Source organism: Myotis daubentonii, chromosome 9 (genome assembly GCF_963259705.1).
Source record: "Myotis daubentonii chromosome 9, mMyoDau2.1, whole genome shotgun sequence".
Lineage (NCBI taxonomy): Eukaryota > Metazoa > Chordata > Mammalia > Chiroptera > Vespertilionidae > Myotis > Myotis daubentonii.
In genome coordinates, this window is record NC_081848.1 from 61,876,050 (window position 1) to 61,897,957 (window position 21,908).

Here is a 21,908-nt window from a genome sequence, read left to right on the forward strand (position 1 = left end):
GATTTTAGGAAGATAAAAAGGAATTCGGGATGACTTAAAGGTGTTTGACCCAAGCACTTAAACTTCCAACAAAATACATTTTTTAAAGTGCTTTATTCGTATTATTTCAATTAACCTTCACAAAAGTAGTACGAGGTAAATATTCTAATCCCCCCCCCCCCCATTTAAATAGCAATATTTCCAAATATTAACACTGGGCACGTCACACATAAAAATCTCATTTCATCCTCACCTGTGACATTATTCATTTTCAATATATGGAAAAACTGAGACCCAGAGAAGCGAAGTAGCCTTCCCACGGCCCCGGGCTGGTAAGTCATGTTGCTAGGACTCGGCCACACTGAGCCTGGCGCTGGTGCCCACGCACTGCCCGGCTGCACTGGAGCAAGCGCCTGATTGTCTAGAGGAGGAATGGAAACGTCCGCAGGCTGCATCATAGCCAGGATCCATGCAGTTCCAAGATGGCCCAGCTAGAATCCCACCCCAGCTCTGACGTTAGAGCGCAAGCTCTTCACCAGCGTGCTCTGCGGCTGGATCCTGGACATTTGTATGTGGATGGAGTAAGATGTGGAGCTCCCTGGCACAGCCTGCAGGTACCATCCCCGGACGGAGGAGCGATTCCGTGTCTTCCTTGCCCCTGGTTCTTCCTCCGCTGGCCAGGACTGTTCCACGCCCTGAGCGAGGAGGGGGAGACACCACTGCCAAGCTGTGGCGGCCCTGCAGTTCCATATGCTGGAACCACAAGTGCCCAGGAAACCTGCTATGCCCATCAGCCTCTTTGGTCCGCCGCCAGTTGGAAAGGCCAGAGAAATCATGCACTCATTTTAATGGGCCAAAAGGTCCCTGCTTTCCCTTTCTACTCTGCGAAAGGCCCAACCTACCCACCCCTTTCCCTAAAGCACAGAGAAATGTTCCCAGTCTGTGGAAAACAGAAATGCACTCTTCTCACAAGAAAAAAAATATGTCCAAATAACCCACCCTGGGTGTTCTGGGTAATAATTAACCCTGGGTACTAAGAGAAGGCCATTTTTTTGTTGTTGTTTCTTAATATATGTTTTCTTTTTCCATTTTTAATAATGATTATGTAAATTTGAATATTCAATTTATTGATCATTTGATAATTACTTGAAAGAAAAAAACCTAAGCATGGACTCTGACTTCAGGCTCCTTACATTTGCTATGGGATGTGATCTTGAGCAAGTTGACTATTTAAGCCATAGTTTCCTCATCTGGCAAATGGGACTAACAACAGATTCTACTTCATAGAGTTTATACAAGGATTAAATGAGATTCAAATAATTTTGCACTTACTTGTAGCTATAGTAATATTAGCTTTTCAAATATAGTGGGTTTTCTTTCCTCAGTACCATCCCTGTCCTTTGCCCCCATCTGGGTGCTAAACTTGTCTTGTTGGCAGAAACCAAAGGGCCACTGTGAAAACGGGGAGTCCATCGAGTGGATGGTATGAGTGAGTGTCAATGGCAGGGAGATTTCTCCAGAAAAAGTAGCCATTTCATCACTATGGTTCTTAGCAAGGCAGGCCAACAGAGGCTGGTGTTTTTTCGTTATTCCCAGTCTCCAGGGAGTGCGTCCTCCGTGTCTCCAGTAAATTGGACTTTCAAAGGTAAATGTAAATTCTAATGTTAATTTATTTAAAGTAAATTATTTAGAGAGTCATATGTCAGCGAACCTCATTTTGTGGCACTATATTAATGTCTTCCTTAAATACAGCTCGCCCTTTCTAAAAGCTGTTTTATGGGTCCAGGAAATCTGTCTATTACAAAGAAGTGCTTATTGTAAAGGATGTTTTAGTCTTTGGGTTCAATTAGGGAGAGAGCCAGGGTCAATGGGAGCCCTATGTGTGAAACAGCCTTAATAGCTGAGATGTAATAGGGAAGTGGGAAACCCACTAAAGCATGTGGGTTTTTACCTGGCAGGAAGGGGTGGGTGTAAAGAAAGATAAATGAAGGGCTTGATTCAAATTTCACCAGCCTTCAGGGAGCCTAGTGATAACATCTGACCAATGCATTGTAGTGGAAGGAAGGAAGTTTCCAAGTGGAAGTTTCTGGGTCCTAGTGTCTCTCCTTGTCTGGATTTCCTTCTCCCTACATTGCGGGGAGGAATGTCTGTCTTCCCTACAGAGCTGCTTGTTATTGATATTAAGTAAAATAGCTGTGAAATGCTTTGAAAAATTTGAAGAGCCATATAAATATAAAGCAATATTATATTCATGGCTGTGAATTACTATTTTTATTATTATCAGATTTCAGGTGCACAGGATTCAATACTTTTACTCTTTAATTTTTGACATATTATCATTACCGTGGCCCTTCCTTTTATTTCTTTATTCTATTTGATCCTGGTTCTTCATTCTCTAGTTCCTGTCACTCCCAACCTCCTCACCCTGCAAAAAAAACAAAAAAAAACACACACAAAAAACAACAACTCACTTTACTATGTTTAATATGTTCTATGAAAAATACACACACACATACATATGAGTGTTTTATATGTATGGCTTTGTAATTTACATGTGAGTGGCATCACTTTATAGATCTTAGTTTGTTTCTTCTCTCACCCATCTCTATCCATGCTTTTAAGATGCATCCCTGCTGCTACCTGCACATCTAATTAATCACTTAGAATTGCCACAGAGTGCCTCAGGATACACATTCCCCACCTTGAACAATTAACTCCGAGTGAAGGGCCTCACTGCCTCCAACTCCCCCACCACTGCAAATCACAGCCATGGCTATGCTTGTGCCCTGCTCTTTACCATCATATTTGAGCATCTACTTGGAATATGTGCCCAGGAGCAGAACTGGGCAAAGGACATCAACAGGCAATTTCCAGAAGAGAAAACCCAAAGGACTAGCAAGCATTTAAAGTTTTTCTCAAATGTATTAGTAATCAGAAAAATGTGAATCAGGGCAAACAAGCCATCACTTTTCACATTCTAGCCTGGCAATAATTAAAAAGCTGGAGAGTGCCAAGGGTAGGTGGGGAAGAGAGATATAAGGCCCTCATCCACAGCTGGTGGTGGGGGGTGGTGGGGAGTGGTTGCTGCTGGTGGTTTGGGAGAGCTATCTGACAGTATTGAGCTAAATTTGGACATGCATAGTTTCTGATAGATATAATTTTTATTATTGCCATTTTGCATTAAAAAATTATTAAATGCCTACTTTTCTCATTAAAAAACACCTACTCGATACATACTAACCCAGTGGTTCCTAACCTTGGCTGCACATTAGAATCACCTGGGAATATTTTTAAAATCTTGAATGAGGTCCAGAAATCAGGATTTTAAAAAGATTCCCAGGTGATTCTATAATGTGCAGCCAAGGTTGAGAACCACTGTACTAACCTAACTCCCTCTAGCTGTACTAGATTCTAGAGCTACATCAGTGAACGGTTCAGACATGATCCTTGTGCTAATGAAATTTAAGATACAGCCGGAAATGCTTGATCAACCATGTACTGCCAGATCCTAGCAGGGTGCCTGGCTTCCTCTAGCTCAGTAAATGTCTGCTGAATGAATGACTGAGGAGCATAAGATATTAGCCACAATACTGCTTCCCAATCTTACCATAAACTGACCAATCTCAGCCCCTAAAGCAGTCCCCCTGGCAAGGCTGGTACTTTTTGTTCTACAAACACTTCTTGGTCTCCAGGGCAAGCCTTAAACCTGCTTCCTTCCAACCCCCCAAAGTTATTTGTAACTGACATTAATTATCTCCCAAGCACTTGGGTAAGATCCAAGCTCTTGGGCCTATTTTATAAGGGCATTAATCTCAGTCATGAGTGCCCTGCCCTAATCACCACCCCAAATCCCACCTCCTAATGCTGTTGCATTGGGCATTAGGATTTCCATAGCAGGGAGCATTTTCCTTTGTGGTAGTACTGAGTGACTTGACATATGCACATTATCTTGACCAATACCTGCTGAAAGAAAAGGGCATTTTAATAACTGTCTGTTAAGGCCTTGGTTTTCACCCCACGGTCTGAATACAGAACCACCAACACCAGCTCCCGGCCCCAACAGCACAGCTGTAAGCAGCCAAAAGCGCTCATTAGAATGGAAACCCAGAGCTTTGCCTTGGCTCCTCCCAGCAGCCACAGCCGGTCCCCTCCCAAAAGGTTCTGTTCAGGGTTGAAAAGATTTATAGCATCCTCTAGCTGCTGACGATGTTTCCCTATTGATCCTGCTTCCGGAGCTCTGCTCAGGGGACAGGGAGTGACCGAAATGCTAAATTTTTACCAGGCTCACTGCAAAATCATCCAGACAGCCCAGGCCTCCTTTGGGACCTGGAGCTGAAGGCAGAGAGCCACTGAGTCACACACACTTCCTCCTGATCCTCAGAGGGATGAATTCTCCCCCTCCCTTTAGTCACTGCCTCAAGAACCAGTTTTCAGATTTAATCCAAGGTCTTTGCCTAAAGGTTTCAGTCTTCTCTTTTTCCTAAGACGCTTATACCCCCCATGGCACTGCTACACCTTCATATACCAACACTGTATCCCTTTCACATGGGTTACCTGGATTGGTCTAAAACGTGTTTATCTTCTCTATTAGTCTTTAAACTGAGGGCCAGAACTGTACAGCTCCAGCCCTGAGAACAGGGTCTGCTGTTGAAAACACTGAATGAAAAAAAAAAGATGACATACACACACTGGTCAATTTTCACAGCAGGAACTAAAGAATAGGAGAGACCACACTACCACAATGAGTTGTAAGTGCCAAATTTTAGTGCTCAGATTCTAGAGGGCAGAAATGTCATTTGTTTCATTGTTAGATAAGAGAAATCTTATCCATGGGACAAAAGCTGGGTCAGGGATGGCAAAGTATATATTCATATCTCTCCCCTCCCTATGATCACATCTATGACAGACACCATTAATTGTCCAAGGTATCCTATTTCACAGAGTATCCAGCATTTACTAATCACAGCACATGCTAATTAGTAAATTAGCATTAACTAATTACAGCACATGAAACCTCTGTGTCATCCCTCAGCTAGGAACAGTCCACCTTATTGTGCTTTGAAATCCAGATGATAAAAAGTCATGGTTTCTCAGTCTAGTTGAAAAGAAAATACTTTCCCCTATAAAAAATAAGTAACATGATAATGTTTCATGATAGCATATTCACTCATTTAACAGAAATTTATTGAGCAAATTTATTGCCAAGGACTCTGTGAAATGCTGGGGATATATGGAGATAGATAAGGTACCAGAGTCTGCTTTCAGGTAGTTTGTAGTCCAATAGAGAACATGGAAATGTGCAGGTTATATAAAATGTGGTAAGTTGTCTGGTACAGAAAATGTGGGGTGCAATGGGAACCAGCAGGAATGGCCTTGGGGAGTCTAGGAAGGAACCAGAGAAAGGGTACTGTATTAGTTTCCTGGTGACAAATTACGGTTAAGTGATGGCTTAAAACAACAGACATTTATTCTCCCACAGCTCTGAAGGCCAAAAAAAAATCCAAAATAAGGGCCACATCTTCTCCAGAGGCTATAAGGGAGAATACATGCCTTGCCTCTTTCAACTTCTGGTGGCTGCCAGCATTCCTTGGCTTGTGGCTGTATCACTCCAGTCTTTAAGATCAGGATCTTCAAATCACTCTGCTCTGTTTTCCATCATCTTCTCCTTTGCATGTGTAAAATTCCCCACTGTCTCCCTCTTATAAAATACACTAGAGGCCTGATGCACAAAATTCGTGCACTGGGGGGCGGGGGAGAGTGTCCCTCAGCCTGGCCTGCACCCTCTCCAATCTGGGACCCCTCTCGCAATCCGGGACTGCTGGCTCCTAATCGCTCACCTGCCTGCCTGCCTGATTGCCCCTAACCACTCTGCCTGCTGGCCTGCTCACCCCCAACAGACCCCCCTTGCTGGCCTGCTCACCCCTATTGGTGGCCCCCACCCCCCTGCCGCTCTGATCACCCACAACTGCTGTCCTATCCTGGCCTGATCACCCACAAGTGCCCTCCCCTCTTGGCTCCTAACTGCCTCTACCTTGGCCCCACCACCATGGCTTTGTCCAGAAGAGCGTCCGGAAGGTCTCCTGGAAGGTCTCCCAGCCTAATTAGCATATTACCCTTTTATTAGTATAGATTTAAGTCCCACCTGGATAATCCAGGCTAATTTCCCTATCTCAAGATCCTCAATTTAATCACATAACCAAAAACTTCTTTTGCCATATAGAGTGACAATAATAGATTTCAGGGGTTAGGATGTGGACTTCTTAGAGGGACCATATTTGTTGTTGTTGTTAATCCTCACATGAGGATATTTTTCCATGGATTTTTAGAGAGAGTGGGAGGGAGGGAACAGAGAGAAAGAGAGAGAGAGAGAGAGAGAGAGAGAGAGAGAGAGAGATCAATGTGAGAGAGACACATCGATTGGTTGCCTTTCCACATGACCCTACCAAGGCCGGATATCAAGCCTGCAACTGAGGTACATGCCCTTGACCGGAATCGAACCCAGGACCCTTCAGTCCCCAGGCTGATGCTCTTTCCACTGAGCCAAACTGGCTAGGGCAGAGGGGCCATTTTCAGCTTCCCACAGCTACCCAGCACTTGAACTGTGCCTGGCACATTATAGACTCTTAATAAATATTACAAGAATGAGTAAAGTTGCATCTGACCTGAGAACACAAGGGTGAGTATATAGAAAATTGCATACTCTCGTTCATAGAGTACATGGTATAGGAATGAAGAGGAGGAGTCATCAGTTGGGAAAGGAAGCAGAAAGACCAAAAGTTGGAGAAACTGATTCACTTGGACACCAAAGTGGAGCAGCAAGGAAGTAGGAGGCAAGGCTAGGGACAACAGTGGGCCACAGCAAAATGCTGAGAAGGAAAGTCAAGGCCAGTTCAAGATTAATCTCTGTAAAGTAGAAAGCTCACCAGCAGTCCATTTTAACCATGACTTTGGCCCCTCGGCCCAGTAGGACAACAATGAAGGTAAGGATGCTGAGATGCTGCTGAGCTCCATGGTCTTCCCTCTGTTTCCTGGGCTGCAGTGCTCTTCTTGCACTACCTTCCTTTCCAACTACTAGTCACCTTTCTTATCTCAGCCCACACGTCTGTTTCTGACACTGGCTCTTTTTATCACTTTTCCGTCTTCCCACAGAGATCAAGGGTACTAGTGGGAGAGGGGAGCAGTAGTAGAGTATAGTGTGTAAGGGTGAGGATGCTGGAATGGAAGCTGCACCAGAAGAGATGCTTCATGGGGCAAGGGTCTCTTTTGCTCACTGTGGTGTGCCTTGTGCCTAAGACAGTGCCGGGCACATAGTAAACATTCGATAAATATTTGTTACAAGAATGAATGAATGGAGATAGATTTTGCATTCTAATTCTGGTTCTACTACTTACCAGCTACAAGTTGATAAATTACTGAACCTCCTTGTGCCTCAGTGTCCTTATCTATAAAATCAGGACACTAGTAATCTGCCTTATGGGTTGTTCTGGGGAGTAGAAGAGTTGACATGGGCAAACATTTAGAACCACACCAGTTACCAAAGTGTTTTTCAAATCTATACTGCAGAGGTACTCGGAGGTTCCCCAAAGTTCAGTAAATATTTATTTTTAATATACATTCTAAACTATTTTAAAAATTGCAATTTATAAAATGACACACACAAAAAAATGTTCTGAATCAATATTAAGAGACAGCAAAACACCAAGCCTTTTACTTGCCATTTTCTCATTTTTTAAAATTGGTACATGATCTAATATCCTACCTAATAAAGAGGGAGTATGCTAATTGACTCTCACACTGTCGCAAAGATGGTGGCACCCACAGCCCATAAGGAGGGAATAAGATGGTGGCTCCCTGGCCTGACCAGTTTGACTCAGTGGATAGAGCGTAGGCCTGCGGACTCAAGGGTCCCATTTTCGATTCCGGTCAAGGGCATGTACCTTGGTTGCGGGCACATCCCCAGTAGGGAGTGTGCAGGAAGCAGCTGATCAATGTTTCTCTCTCATCAATGTTTCTAACTCTCTATCCCTCTCCCTTCCTCTCTGTAAAAAATCAATAAAATATATTTTTAAAAAAGATGGTGGCTCCCACAGCCAATAAGGAGGGAATATGCTAATTGACTGCCACACCCTCAAAGATGGCCGTGACCACAGCCACAAGATGGCCAGCAGGGGAGGGCAGTTGGGGGCAATCAGTCTGGCAGGGGAGTGGTTAGGGGGTGATCGGGGTGGCAGGCAGAAGCGGTTAGGGGCAATCAGGCAGGCAGGCAAGAAGTTGGGAGCCAGCAGTCCCGGATTATGAGGGGATGTCCCCTGAGGGGTCCCAGATTGGCGAGGGTGCAGGCTGGGCTGAGGGACAAACCCCCCCCCCCCAATGCACGAATTTCGTGCACCAGGCCTCTAGTTTTAATATAAAGCTGTTCTAGCAAAATAACTATCTGTTCACTCTGTTGGGGGTTCTCAGGAGAGCTTTCACTTGAACACAGGGTACATATTCTGGGAAAAATTTTGGCAATCACTCTTTTCTAACTCTGTTTAATACAATAAAAAGATCTGATTTCATACATTTCCAAACATATGCAAAGAAAACAGTAAAGTTTGGTTTATTTGATGGAATGCCCTTGTTTCAGCCCGAAGGAAGAGGGAACAGTTGGGATTGGTTAAAATCACCACATCTTTGCCCTCATGTTCCACCGCAGGTACAAACTGTGAGGCACCAAGATGGTGCCAGTCTTCATCTCTGCTCACTCAATGGAAAGGGAGTTATACCCAAAATGGCAAAGTGGTAGAATGTTCTTTCAAATTAAATAGCTTGGCTGGTCCCCTCAAGCTATTTTTATTTATTCATTCATTTCAGAAATGAGAATGAACAACATACCATGTTGCAGGCATTGTGCTGAGTGCTGACATTAGTAGTGGTGATGGAAGCAAGACAGACAAGATCCCATCAGGATTGAGCATAGAGCTCTTGCGAAAGAACAACCTCAAACAATAGGAGGAAGTGTAAGGAGTCCTGGGGAAAAGGCAGTACTGCTCCACGAGAGCTGGAGTAACTCACTCAGCTCTATAAGGAACTTCCCTGGATTTTCAGAGGAAGAGACACATAAGTTGAGATCTGAACAATAGGTAGGGAGAGTTGGTTTAATGAAAAGAAAATTCAGAGAGGTCAGGGACAGAACAATATTCCAACAGAGAGAAGGGCATGCATGAAGGCATGGAAAGCAGAGAGAGCATACCACATTTGCAAAACTGAAAGAAATTTAATATGGCTCAACTCTAGAGCTGGGACTTTCACTGTAACAGCCCTTATGTTTTTAAACATGTGTGCTGGTATATCACTCAGTGCTTTCCTTTGCCTTTTTTTTTTTAAAAAAAATTCAACTCTCTTTTTTGATTGTTGCCTCCCCCATTACAATATCCACTTTTCCAGATGGTCACCACTCTTTGCCATATGTCCAACGTACCTTCAACTTTTTGATCTTCACCTGCGTTCTTGACTCTGCTTTCCTATGTTGGTATGAATGACACCTTCCTGTCTGGTGGCTGCCCCAAAGCTTTTCTCATCTGCCTTTGTTAGGTCTCAGGTTTCATACCAACAGATAACAATCTTCAAAGGGTGATTGACCCAGCATAATAAACTCTCCAGCCTGGGCTTTGCAAAATGAAGTCAAGTCTTTGATCCTCTTTGGTTGCCCCTTGGAATGAAATGAACTCTTTGAAGTGAAGTTGGGCACACCTAGAAATGACAAAACAGGACCAGCAGAGTTACAAGGTTAAGACCAAGATGGTGCTGCATGTAGGTTATTTTTTTAAAAGGTTGGATTTGAGGAGATTATGCAAGAACCTAGTTGAGGTTTAGGCTGTCAAAATTAGATCAGAAACTGGATGATAATTCAAGCTGAAGCATCTCCCCTCACTATCCTGGCTTTATGCACCAGCATGGCAATCCCAAACCATTACACATTCTACCCCTAAGAACTTTTCAGAATGTATTCCAGATGCCACAAATCAATATTCAGATTCATTTTGCATAGTCCACAAACACATATGATCTGCCTTCTAAGATTACACCGAGGAACATACCAGCCTTGCCACTGAGGGTTATGCAACACATGTGCAAACAGTAACACCATATGAACACCAACTCACCAACACTGAAGCCATATGAGTCATACCACGAGGGAAGAGAATCTCAAAATGTCAAGTTTACTTTGTAATCAGGTCTACCAAGTAGCGATGGTTAAGGGTTGTTCTGGGGCCCAAATAACTTGATCCACCTTGTTTTCTCACTACATCAGCTACACATGCTAACGATCAGTTACAGCATGTGTTAATTATCCTCCAGACCAAGACCATAACCAACCTCAAACAAGAATTATTATTACCCTGTGCTCAATTCTAGCACTTTGAGTTGCCAGTAGGTGGCAGAAATTCAAAATTAAAAAAACCCCAAAAAACAATTATGCTTTCTTTTTAAGGAAAGTCTCGGGTTGTCCAACCCAACTTTTGATAGTCTTGGCGCATCTGTATGAGATTAGAAGTGGTGAGAGAAATGTTTGTGAAGGTAATGGATAACCACTTTGGATTTGCCATGTTTTTAAGTAATTTTGGCAATTTCCCGGGAGAGTGTGAAAACACCCTGAGGTGCGAAGCACTTGATCCGTGATATTATTTTTACAGCTCGCCATAAGGAATTGCTCTGTGGTGCATGGATTTTTCTCTCTTGCCAACTCTGGTCCTGGGTCTTTTTATTGTCTGTCCACACTCACCACTCTTAAATCTTGAAATACTCAAGTTCAAACTTTTCCAAAGAGGATGAAGTTGGCAGCTTATGATGAACAGTCTCTTTCTTCTCAGTCTACAATGAATAATATTATCAATGTTACATTTCTTTTTAACCCCTAACAGTAGTTGTTTTTTTTTTTTAATGCACATTTTTAGTACACATTCAGTGGGCAGTGTTATGTGGAAATAAGAACTGGAGCTGCGAATAACTAAAATTTAAGGCATGGAGAGGAAAAATCTGAAATAAATATTTGAAATTAAGATCGGCAAGATATGGCTTATAAGCTTTCTAAATGGGCCGCTTGAAATCAATAGGAAACACAAAACATATAAAACATGATAAAAAGTTCTTATAGAGCCTAGAGGAAAAACCAAGCTTCCATATGGTTCATTTTCTTTGAAAGACAAATCAAGCACACCCAGAAGACTCCAAGGGGTTTGGAAGATTAGTAGGTTCTGTCTGTAACTTTGAAATTCTTCGGGAAAGACTGCCATAGAAATTAAAAAATAATTGTGGTTATTAAGGATGACTTTCTGGTGATACCAAGGAATCAATTCAGTTGCAAGAAAACACACAACGTATTTTCTCCATTTTATTAGCTTTTTCACTTCCTTCTGATACACAGAGAGGCAAGACCCAGCTGAATTTCATTTCAGAAAGATATTGAATTTCTCACCATCGATGATGAGCTTCTTCCCACGCCAGCTTCTCTGCTTGGTGGTTCTGTCCCAGGGTGATCTGCCCATAACCACACTAGTTTGTCACTGTGGCTGTTCATGAAGTTTAAAAGCAAAGAACTGGGTGGGTGGGGACCTGTCCCAGATTGCCCTATGATGCCCTATTCATACCCTCCTGTGGTCGGCAAACTGCGGCTCTCGAGCCACATGTGGCTCTTTGGCCCCTTGAGTATGGCTCTTCCTAAGTCTTCAGAGTACCCTAATTAAGTTAATAACAATGTACCTACCTATATAGTTTAAGTTTAAAAAATTTGGCTCTCAAAAGAAATTTCAATCGTTGTACTGTTGATATTTGGCTCTGTTGACTAATGAGTTTGCCGTCCCCTGCCCTAGACCAAGCCTGTCAAACTCAAAGACTAACACGGGCCAAATAAACAAGATTTAAGTTTATGTGGGCCGCAAAAAAACAAAAGCTTCAATTTTCATAGAATGTAGGTTTATTTCGATAGAGACATGCTGAATACAAAGGGCTAAAATAAATGAGTAATCATTAACATAAAGTAATATAACAATTTAATAAAAATTAATATTTTTTCTTGAACATTAACTTACCAGACACTGAATAACTGCACAAATTAATAAGCGTAATGCAAATAAACCTACTTTTCTTGTTCTCCGAAAGCGAAATATTTCCTGTTGTGCACAAATCCGTCCAAGACTAGTGATGTGGCAATTGGCTGCTAAAATATTCGCTGCTAGTATTAGTGGAGAGAAATGGTGTGCCTGCACGTAAGGCACGTAAGGGAAATGAATACAACACAATTATAGTAATCAGTCATTAGCGAACATTGTAGTTCGTTAATAATTATGTATAACAGGATATTATAAAAATTAAGTTATGAAATTTTTATTAAAACGTTTCTTACATACCATTATATCGGGCTGCAAAAATATTCATTGTGGGCTGCGAGTTTGACATGCTTGCCCTAGAGTCAAGCAAGGGACTAGACCAGTGATGGCGAACCTATGACACGCGTATCAGAGGTGACACGCGATCTCATTTTTTTGGTTGGTTTTTCTTTGTTAAATGGCATTTAAATATATAAAATAAATATCAAAACTATAAATCTTTGTTTTACTATGGTTGCAAATATCAAAAAATTTCTATATGTGACACGGCACCAGAGTTAAGTTAGGGTTTTTCAAAATGCTGACACGCCGAGCTCAAAAGGTTCGCCATCATTGGCCTAGAAGACTATTAGTGTGGTCTTCTGACCACCAGCAGAAGCATCTCCAGAGAACTTGTTAGAAATAAAAAATTTTGGACCTCCCCCTCACTAGACTTATCGAGTCAGAAACCCTGGGGGTGGGCCTGGGCAATGAGGTGCCTCTAATGCACACTCATGCTTGATCCTTCAGAGAAGTAGAAGCTCACTATTTATAAGATTTAGGGGCTTTTCCTAGGGCATATGCCAGAAAAGGGTGGGAGCAAGAAAAGAGGACCTTGGAACCTCTTTTATCATTCTTGGTATAAGAATATGATTTCTTTCATCTGTGCATGGGGTTATTTTTCCACAGACTTGTTTTTATTCTTTGGAAATCAGGATAGCATAGCTTAAGAGAGTGGTCTCTGACTCTGCCCCTTTTTAGCTGTTCAACTTTGGGCAAATTACTTAATTTATCTGTGCCTCTATTTCCACACCTATAAAGTGGAGATAATACAAATTCATTGCAAGGATTAAATGAGGTATTGCGTGAAAAGCATGAAAAATAGTACCTGACACATGACAGACAGCCACATAATAAATGTTAGGTATTATCATTTTTATGGTCCTTCAAAATCAAACTCACTTGTCACCAAGATTTGAGGTCTTTCTGCCATCCTGAATTGGTTGATCTTTTATCTGTGCTGTGACAGCATTTTGTCCTTAGTATTTATAGATTGCTTTGTAATTGACCTATTCCTTGACAGATAGATTACTTACTTTTCCAGAGTAGGGACTTCGCCTCATTTATCTTTCTTCTACCTAGCACAAGACCTGATACAAGTCGGTATTCAATAAATATGATTGAAAAAAGAAAGGAATATGATGATGACTTCTTGTAGCCAGTTGAGAATATTTTAAAGAAACATTCTAAAGTAAATTGAAATTTTTACATTAGTTGAAAGCAAAGAGCATTTTAAGGCCTTCTACTAATGCTCCATATCTTCCACTTGCTTTGATCTATTCCTTCTTCCTCTCTCACACATGCTTTGGTAATCCTGAACTCAAGGAGCTTCCTAGATTATGGCTGGGGAATAAGTACCACATCAAGTGATAGAAAATTTAACGATGGAGACATTATGCAAAGCTGAATCTAGATTCTCCACCTATATATATCTTAAGAACTTCATCTTTTTCTCTTGGCTCTGCTCTTTCCTAGGTAGACTTTTATTCTTGGGCTCTTTTCTTTATATTCTGATTTCCAGACCTCCAAGCTTGGTTCCAGCCACATTGTATGATAAGTATTAAGACCAGCAAAAAAGGAGCATAGTTTTAGTAAAAGTCCCTGGTCAGGCTCTCATTGGCTTGGCTTGAATTAGATTTTCATTTCTGAATCAATCCCTGTGGCCAGAAAGATAGGACATTCTGACTGGACAAGCCTAAATCATGTGCCACCTACATCAATGGAACAGTGGTTCTCCTACTGAAAATCAGGGCGCTATAAGAAAAAGAGATTCCAGGTAGAGAAAAACAATGAATGTTTTTTATAGGCATTATATTCAGTCTTTGTAAGTCCTTGCTTATTATTCAACACTAAGTTAAACCAAGAAATAGTTATTGAGCCCAACCAATACACATATGTAGTAGGATGAGACAAGGCTTTTTCCCTTAAGGGAGGGTCTTTTGAATAACAGAAAGAGACCTGGCTCTGTGATTTACAGGAAAAGTGAAAGGTGAGGACCACCCAGCTCTGACATTCCCAGGCATGTGACTCAAATCAGACTGCCTAACTCTTTCAAGCTTCAGTTTTCCCTTCTATAAAATGGGAACTAAAAGCACTGTTAGTATCCACCTCAGAGCTTCTAATGGGAATGGTATGAGACAATCCTTGCCAGCACAGTATCTGGCTTAAGGCACATTAACTATATTATTGTTCATATTAGTAGGGATTCACTTTTCTGAGCCTCAGATTCTTCATCTGTAAAATAGTGACAATATTTTCCATCTAATGAGATTGCTAACAGCATTAGATGAGATATTATTATAAAATGTCTGACATATAGATTACAATAATGTGAATTCCTACCTCCTCTTTTTCTCTCTTCCCGAATCATGCCCTTGAGTGGAACATTGAAAATGCAAAGGGAATAAGATACTGAATCTTGTCTGAAATAACAACTATAGTGGGAATGTGCTGGACCAACACACTCCGGTCCATGGTTTGGGACTTAACAGCTATGATGATAAATGTCTCTCCAAATTTGTGCAATAGAAACCTCAGAAACTGAGGTGAAATATAAGGTATGTAAGTTACCGTTCTCACTCTCTCCTCTTCTGGACATTCAGGCTTTCCATACATGTTATGTACATGTGACATAGAGCAGCATCCACCCTGTCACTCAATGGCCCTTCGTCCTCCTTCCCAGAGGCAAGTTTTTCAGCTATTTCTTATGTATTTAACTCCCTATTTGTAAATAATATGCTCCCATTTCTCCCTGATTTTATTTTTCCAGTTTAGACATTACTTGTTGAGTTGTTACTATAAAGGCGAGGATTTTGACTTCTCTCCTATCCTTGCCCCACCATTCTGACACATGCCATCCCTTGCCCTTAACCTTATATTTTGCATATGGTCACATCACAAGTTTTGGTTACATAAATATTCAATGGTTACCCTAATATTGATCAAAAGTGAACCATTTGGTATGTTATAATTACAGGCAGTCCTCGGGTTACATCGGACTCAACGTATGTCGTTTCGTGGTTATGTCGCCATCTCCCATTTATTTATTTAAAAAAAAGTTCCGTCATTTTGACGTATGTACATATGTGCTTTATGTTTTTTATTATTTATTTACCACAAGTAAAGGTCAGGAATTGTTATCTTATCTTTCTTTTTATTTTTTTTATTTATTTTTTTTACTGTTTCATTTCATTACTGCTGTGTATGTGCTCCATGTGAGTGACATAGGTGCTTATGTAGTTGGGTTCCAATTTAGGGCAAAAGTCACGTTAAGTCGCGCGCAGATCTCCAACATAACCTGAGGACCTACTATATATTTCTTTTCTTGAATAACAGGTGTCAGAAAAAATGATGACAGACTAACAGGGACAAAAGATCAACAGGTCTAACTCACCTTTACAGGTTGTCTGTATCTTTCATCGTCTTTGACCTATTTGATAATTCTACAAGTTATAGAAAATATTCATTTTAGATCTCATAAAATAATGCAAATTATTATTACCCATAGAAATACAAATGATTATGTATGGTGGAATGCTGTGGTAGTTGGGTGTGGGCAGAACATGTGAAAGAGATACCAATGTTGTGGTTATATGGCAAATGGGAGATGATGTGAGTGGGCCTAATCTAATCACATGAACCCTAATCTCATGAGCCCTTGAAAGTGGAGGGTTTTCTCCAGCTGATGGCAGAAGGGGAAGTCAGAGAGATTCAGAACACGAGAAGGATTTGATTTGCAGTTGCTGACTTTGAAGATGAAGGGGACCATGTGTAAGAACCAGAGAAGGGTTTCTAGCTGTTGACAGCAATTCCAGTTGAAAGCCTGCAAGGAAACACATGGCACTGAATTCAGCCAGCAACCTGAATGTGCCAGGAAGCAGTTTCTTCCTTAGGGCCTCCAGATAAGAGTCTACCCTAGCAGACACCCTGACCTTGGCCATGGGAGACTCTAAATAGAAAACTCAGCTGAGCCCACCCAGACTTCTGACCTACAGAAGTGTGAGATAAGAAATGTATGTTGTTTTAAGCTGTGAAATGTGTGGTGATTTGTTACACAGCAATAGAAAAACGAATGCTGTGTAATGTGAATGCAATTGATTATTGTCCTGTGAACAGAAAATTTTTCTTCTATGTATTTGTAAATTTATTTCAGAATTCTTTGTTCCCTATAAGTGATTTTGCTCTTTGAATTCACCCTTTGTTTAAGTTGTACCATTTTACTGGTTTGATTTACTGAATTAAATAAAATCTTTCACATATGTCCACTTCATATTTGTCTTACAGTCATAATTTTATCTTTTTTAAAAAGAAAATTACCCTTTAACACTGTAATGACCAATTATTTTATTTTTTATTTATTTTCTCTGTACCTGTTGCTCATTCACTATAGAATTTTTTTTTTCTTTCTAAAACTTCACTCAATATGGTAACACATACCAGGTGTTTATCAGTTGCACCTAGAATAAAATTCAATATTCTTAAGGGACCTACAAGACCCTCCAGAAAGGCTTTGTATGATCACCACAGTATAAATATGGGTCCTCTTTTATTCCTTTATTCCTTTTCTTTTCTAATAACTACCAAAATGTTGTAGAACTTGTGCAATTATTTGTTTCTAGTTTTCTTTTCCACTAGCTTATAGATCTCATAAAAGTAAGAGCTATGTCTGTTTGCTTTACCACGATTTCTAACACCTAGAATGGAGACTCAACTGTTGAATGAATGATTATTCATTTGGAATTTTAGTAACACAAGTCTAATTGTGGCCCCTCTACTAATTTTACAGATTTTGGGCAATTTACTTACCTTTCCTGGCTTTAGTTTGCTTAATTGTAAAATGAGGGCTGTTGTGAAAAATTAAAGGAGTAAATCAATGATAAACAATTTGCACAGTAACCAACATGTATTGAGTGCTCAGTAATTTTAGATGAAAATAACAATGATTATGAGAAGCTATAATTTTAGATTGAAGAGTGAGAGAAATGAATACAAAGTAAAATAAAGCATTTTGAATTTTCTTCCTACATGTCCTAGTCCATTTGTGCAGCTATAACAAAAAAATACCATACCCTAGCCAGTGTGGCTCAATGGTTGAGCATAGACCCATGCACCCAGAGATCACTGGTTTGATTCCAGTCAGGGCACATGCCTGAGTTGTGGGCTTGATCCCCAGTAGGGGGCATGCAGGAGGCAGCAGATCCATGATTACCTACCATTGATGTTTCTCTCTCTCTCTCTCTCTCTCTCTCTCTCTCTCTCTCTCTCTCTCTCTCTCTTTTCTCTCTCTCTCCTCCCCCTTCCTCTCTTTCTAAAATAAGTAAAAACATATTTAAAAATACCATAGACCAGGTAACTTAAACAATGAACATTTATTTCTCACAGTTCTGGAGACTGGGAAGTTCAATGTCAAAGTACTGGCTTTCCGGCTCACAGATGGCTGTGTTCTTACTGCATCCTCACATGGGGGTTAGGATTTCAACATGAATTTGGGGCATGAGGACAAACATTCAATCCATAAGACTACATAAACTATTCACCTCTATTGTCTCTGATAACAATGTTACATACCTGTCTGTGTTCTACAAATGGGTGAATACAGAAGACACTATTGTTGTCTACCCCAAATGAATTTCTCCTTTTCTTTCTTACTAATACAACATCTCTTTTGTTCCCCCTAGAGGTTCATCCCCTCCAGACAACCATATATCTCCCTCAAGCCAGTCATGGAGTCCCATTCTCCTTGGCAGTGATTAATTTTGGAGAGGGTGTATAACTTACTTCTTGTCAATGAGATGAGGAAGGAGCTCCAATTGGGTTTGGATAGGAGCCTGGGAACATTTTTTCCATTTTAAGAAGGATCATAAAAAGAAATAGTCCCTCTGTTGCCTCTGAACCCTGCTGTGGCATCTGTAACTGCTGCCACCATTATGTCACCACACAGGGACTCAGCCTTAGAAAGCAGCTACGACAGAGCACAGAGATAGGTGGAAGGTAAGTCTTTGATGACATCATTGAATTCCTACAGTACCGTGACAGAGGCCCATCCTCTTTCTGATTTGGATTTCTGACTATAGGGAACAATTTCCCTAGCATCTAGGTCCCTAACATTAGTCAGGGCATGATGCTACATGTAGCCCAAAGCATCCCAACCAGGACCCAGTGGCTAGCTCTTCATCACAGACTGCGTGCCCAAGGGCCATAAGACCTCTGACCATCCTTCCAACTTTGAGATAATATAATGACATTTAGTCATTTATTAGACAAAATTCACTCAAGGCGGTGAGGAGGAGGGAGTTTGAAAACACTTTAGCCAGTAAACAGAGCTCCACATTGGAGCATGAGTGGGTGGAGTGATGCCAACGTGCCCCTCCTGGTGCGGGACTGTGCCATGATGGCTCCAGTGAATAGACTCTTGTTTCCACAACATTATTCTTCCACAGCCTTTCCAGATGGAAAACATCATGTGTTTTTCCTCTAGAGATAGGGGATCAATTCATTTCCCAAGTGTGTCAGAAGAACATTCATTGTTTTGGCTCTCTTTGGCCCTATTTTGGATAATTTTTTATTACTCACCCTGGAATTCAGAGGTCTTAGGAGATCCTAAAATGGAAGCAGGCTTTTCTGACCCATAGGAAAGGCACTGAAACCAAGCCTGACCAGAGAGCTCTGGCATCAGAGGGGGTCTGAAGATTTTGTCACTTACAGGCCTGGAGCATGCAGTCACTTACTATGTGCCTAGGCCTGTTTTAGGCCTGGGGAATATTGGAGAGATGCTTAGTGGCATTGCATTTTAAGTCAAGCTGGGTTCTAAAGTTAACACCTAAGACAACATTGCATGTGGTCAAAGTGCTCTTGGAAGTTTGTTAAATAATTGATGTAGAACAAGACACATGGTTTGCTGTATGCAACCCTGCATATAGAGATGCCTGTGTATGTCTGTATAAATGTATAATGTATTTGCTAATCCAAAGTGGTACATAATAAAGAAGACAGCAGTGTACAAAAAATATATATCTTAGTTAGAATAATACTCAGCAAGGCAAGATCCTTACACCATGAAAGGCTGGAAGGAACTGAGAATGTGGAGGGAAAAGCCATTTCATATCTCCCATCTCCTGCTTACTCTGCTATTTCTTTCTTAAATAAAGCCCACAAAGTTAATTGTACATATACTGTTTATACTGCAAGAGCAAAAAAAATCTGGTGGGTTTTTTTTGTTGTTTGTTTTTTTAAAGTATAAAAACCTAGAAGAAAGTCCAGAGAGCTTGCTCAAAGTCACATTAATGGTTAATGGTGGTAGGAAAACTTCACAGCTCCACAAGTCACTGGGTAGATTTGCATATTCAACACTAGGAGGCTGAGTGTGTTTGTGTGAGAGATTTGCATATCTGTCCAGGTGTCCCAGTGCTAGGAAGTCATGATGCTTTTGCAGAACACCATGGACAAGTCGATATGTGAATCTTAAAATGAATAAATCAATAATCTGCTGCCAAATCAAATCTGAAATGCACAGGCAAGTGCCAAAGGCCTAAGAAAAAAGTCTTTCCTTAAATGCCTTCTTTTTTCAAAAAAAAAATTTCTCTGCTATTTCACAGGTTTGTTTCAAAAAAGAAAAATTATTCTCAAATGTTCTCTGTGAATTTCAACAAGTTGTATCTTTATATTGTTTTAAGAGGCAGGGAGCCCAGCCGGTGTTGCTCAGTGGTTGAATGTTGACCTATGAACCAGGAGGTCATGGTTCAAGTCACAGTTCTATTCCCAGTCAGTGCACATGCCCAAGTTGCCAGCTCAGTCCCCAGTAGGCGGTGTGCAGAAGGCAGCCGATCAATGATTCTCTCTCATCATTGACTTTTCTATCTCTGTCTCCCCCTCCCTTCCTCTCTGAAATCAACAAAAATATATTTTAAAAAAAGAGGTAGGGAGATCCCAGTTCATAAACCCTACTTTATGGAATCATCAAAGCAAATGTAGAGAGTTATAAATGTATGTGTTCCACATGGCCCAGGAAAACCTGGAGATTGCCTGGGTTTGGGGAGATGGTGGCTAAGATTCTCCAACAGGGAGAAGCCCTGGCCATGTGAGGATCAGAGCCATGAAGGCTGGGGCTCTAGAAGGGGGCAGTATAGGAAGAGGAGGGAAGACTGAATTTGATGGAGAGCCTAGTCCTGCTAAAGAACTGAGCATGGATGGTCCCAATCAAAGTGAAGAATGTGGGCCTACCTGCTAATGCCTTTAATTTATGGGCACTAACTAATGATCAATGAATGTACTGAGAAATTCTAGTAAAGGGGCTTAGAGTCTTCCCTCTCCCTATTCCAATGAGATTCTGATTGTCTTTCATACAGCTCTGGCATTCAAAACAGAATCATAAATTGTATGCAAATTAGTGTGGTTTTTAATTTTTGCACATGTGTTGCTTTTCTGTCTCCATTTCACTCAAGAAGGATTATTAAATGGGCTTCTTTGGGGCTCCCCCCAACCTTTTTCCTCATCATCCCTGATAGAGTATCCCAGCAGTCTCTCCACACACTCACTCTTGCCTCCTAAGTCCATTCGCCAGCAGCCAGTGCTATCTTTTCCAAACATATATCACACACTCTCCAGTAGAAATATAATATGAGCCACATATGTAAATTTAAATATTCTAGAAGTCACATTAATAAAAAGTAAAAAGAAATACATGAAAAATTTTAATACTACACTTTATATAACTCACTAAATATGCAAAATATTATTCTAACACATAAGTAAGGAAGTATTCATGAGATAATTTACATTCTGTTTTTTTTTAAATATATTTTTATTGATTTCAGAGAGGAAAGGAGAGGGAGAGAGAGATAGAAACATCTCTGCTAAGAGAGAATCATTGATCGGCTGCCGCCTACACACCCTCTACTGAAGATAGAGCCTGCAACCCAGGCATATGCCCTGACTTGAAATTGAACCATGACCTCCTGATTCATAGGTCAATGCTCAACCACTGAGCCATGCCAGCTGGGCATCTGGTTTTTTTTTGTACTAAGCTTTTGAAATCCAATATATATGTACACTTAAAACATATCTCAGTTAGGACTAACCACACTTCAAGTGCTCAATAGTCCATTTGTCTAGTGGCTACAATAATGGACAGCACATGGCAGATTACATCACCTCCTTGACTCCCATTGTGGGATCTGCCCAATCTAGTGCGTATTTTTCACTTTTTTTTATTGAGGTACAATTGATATGACATTAAATTAGTTTCAGGTGTACAGTGTAATGATTCAATATTTGTATGTATTGCAAAATAATCACCAGAATAAGTCTGGTTAACATCTGTTATCATTGCATAGTTAGACAAATTTTTTTCTGTGTGATGAAAATTTTTAAGACCCACTCTCCTAGCTTCTTTCAAATATGTAATACAGTATAATTAACTACAGTCATCATGCTGTACATCATATTTACATGACTTACTTACTTTATCACTGGAAATTTTTACTTTTTGCCCCCCTTTACCCATTTCACCCCCCCCCAGCTCCC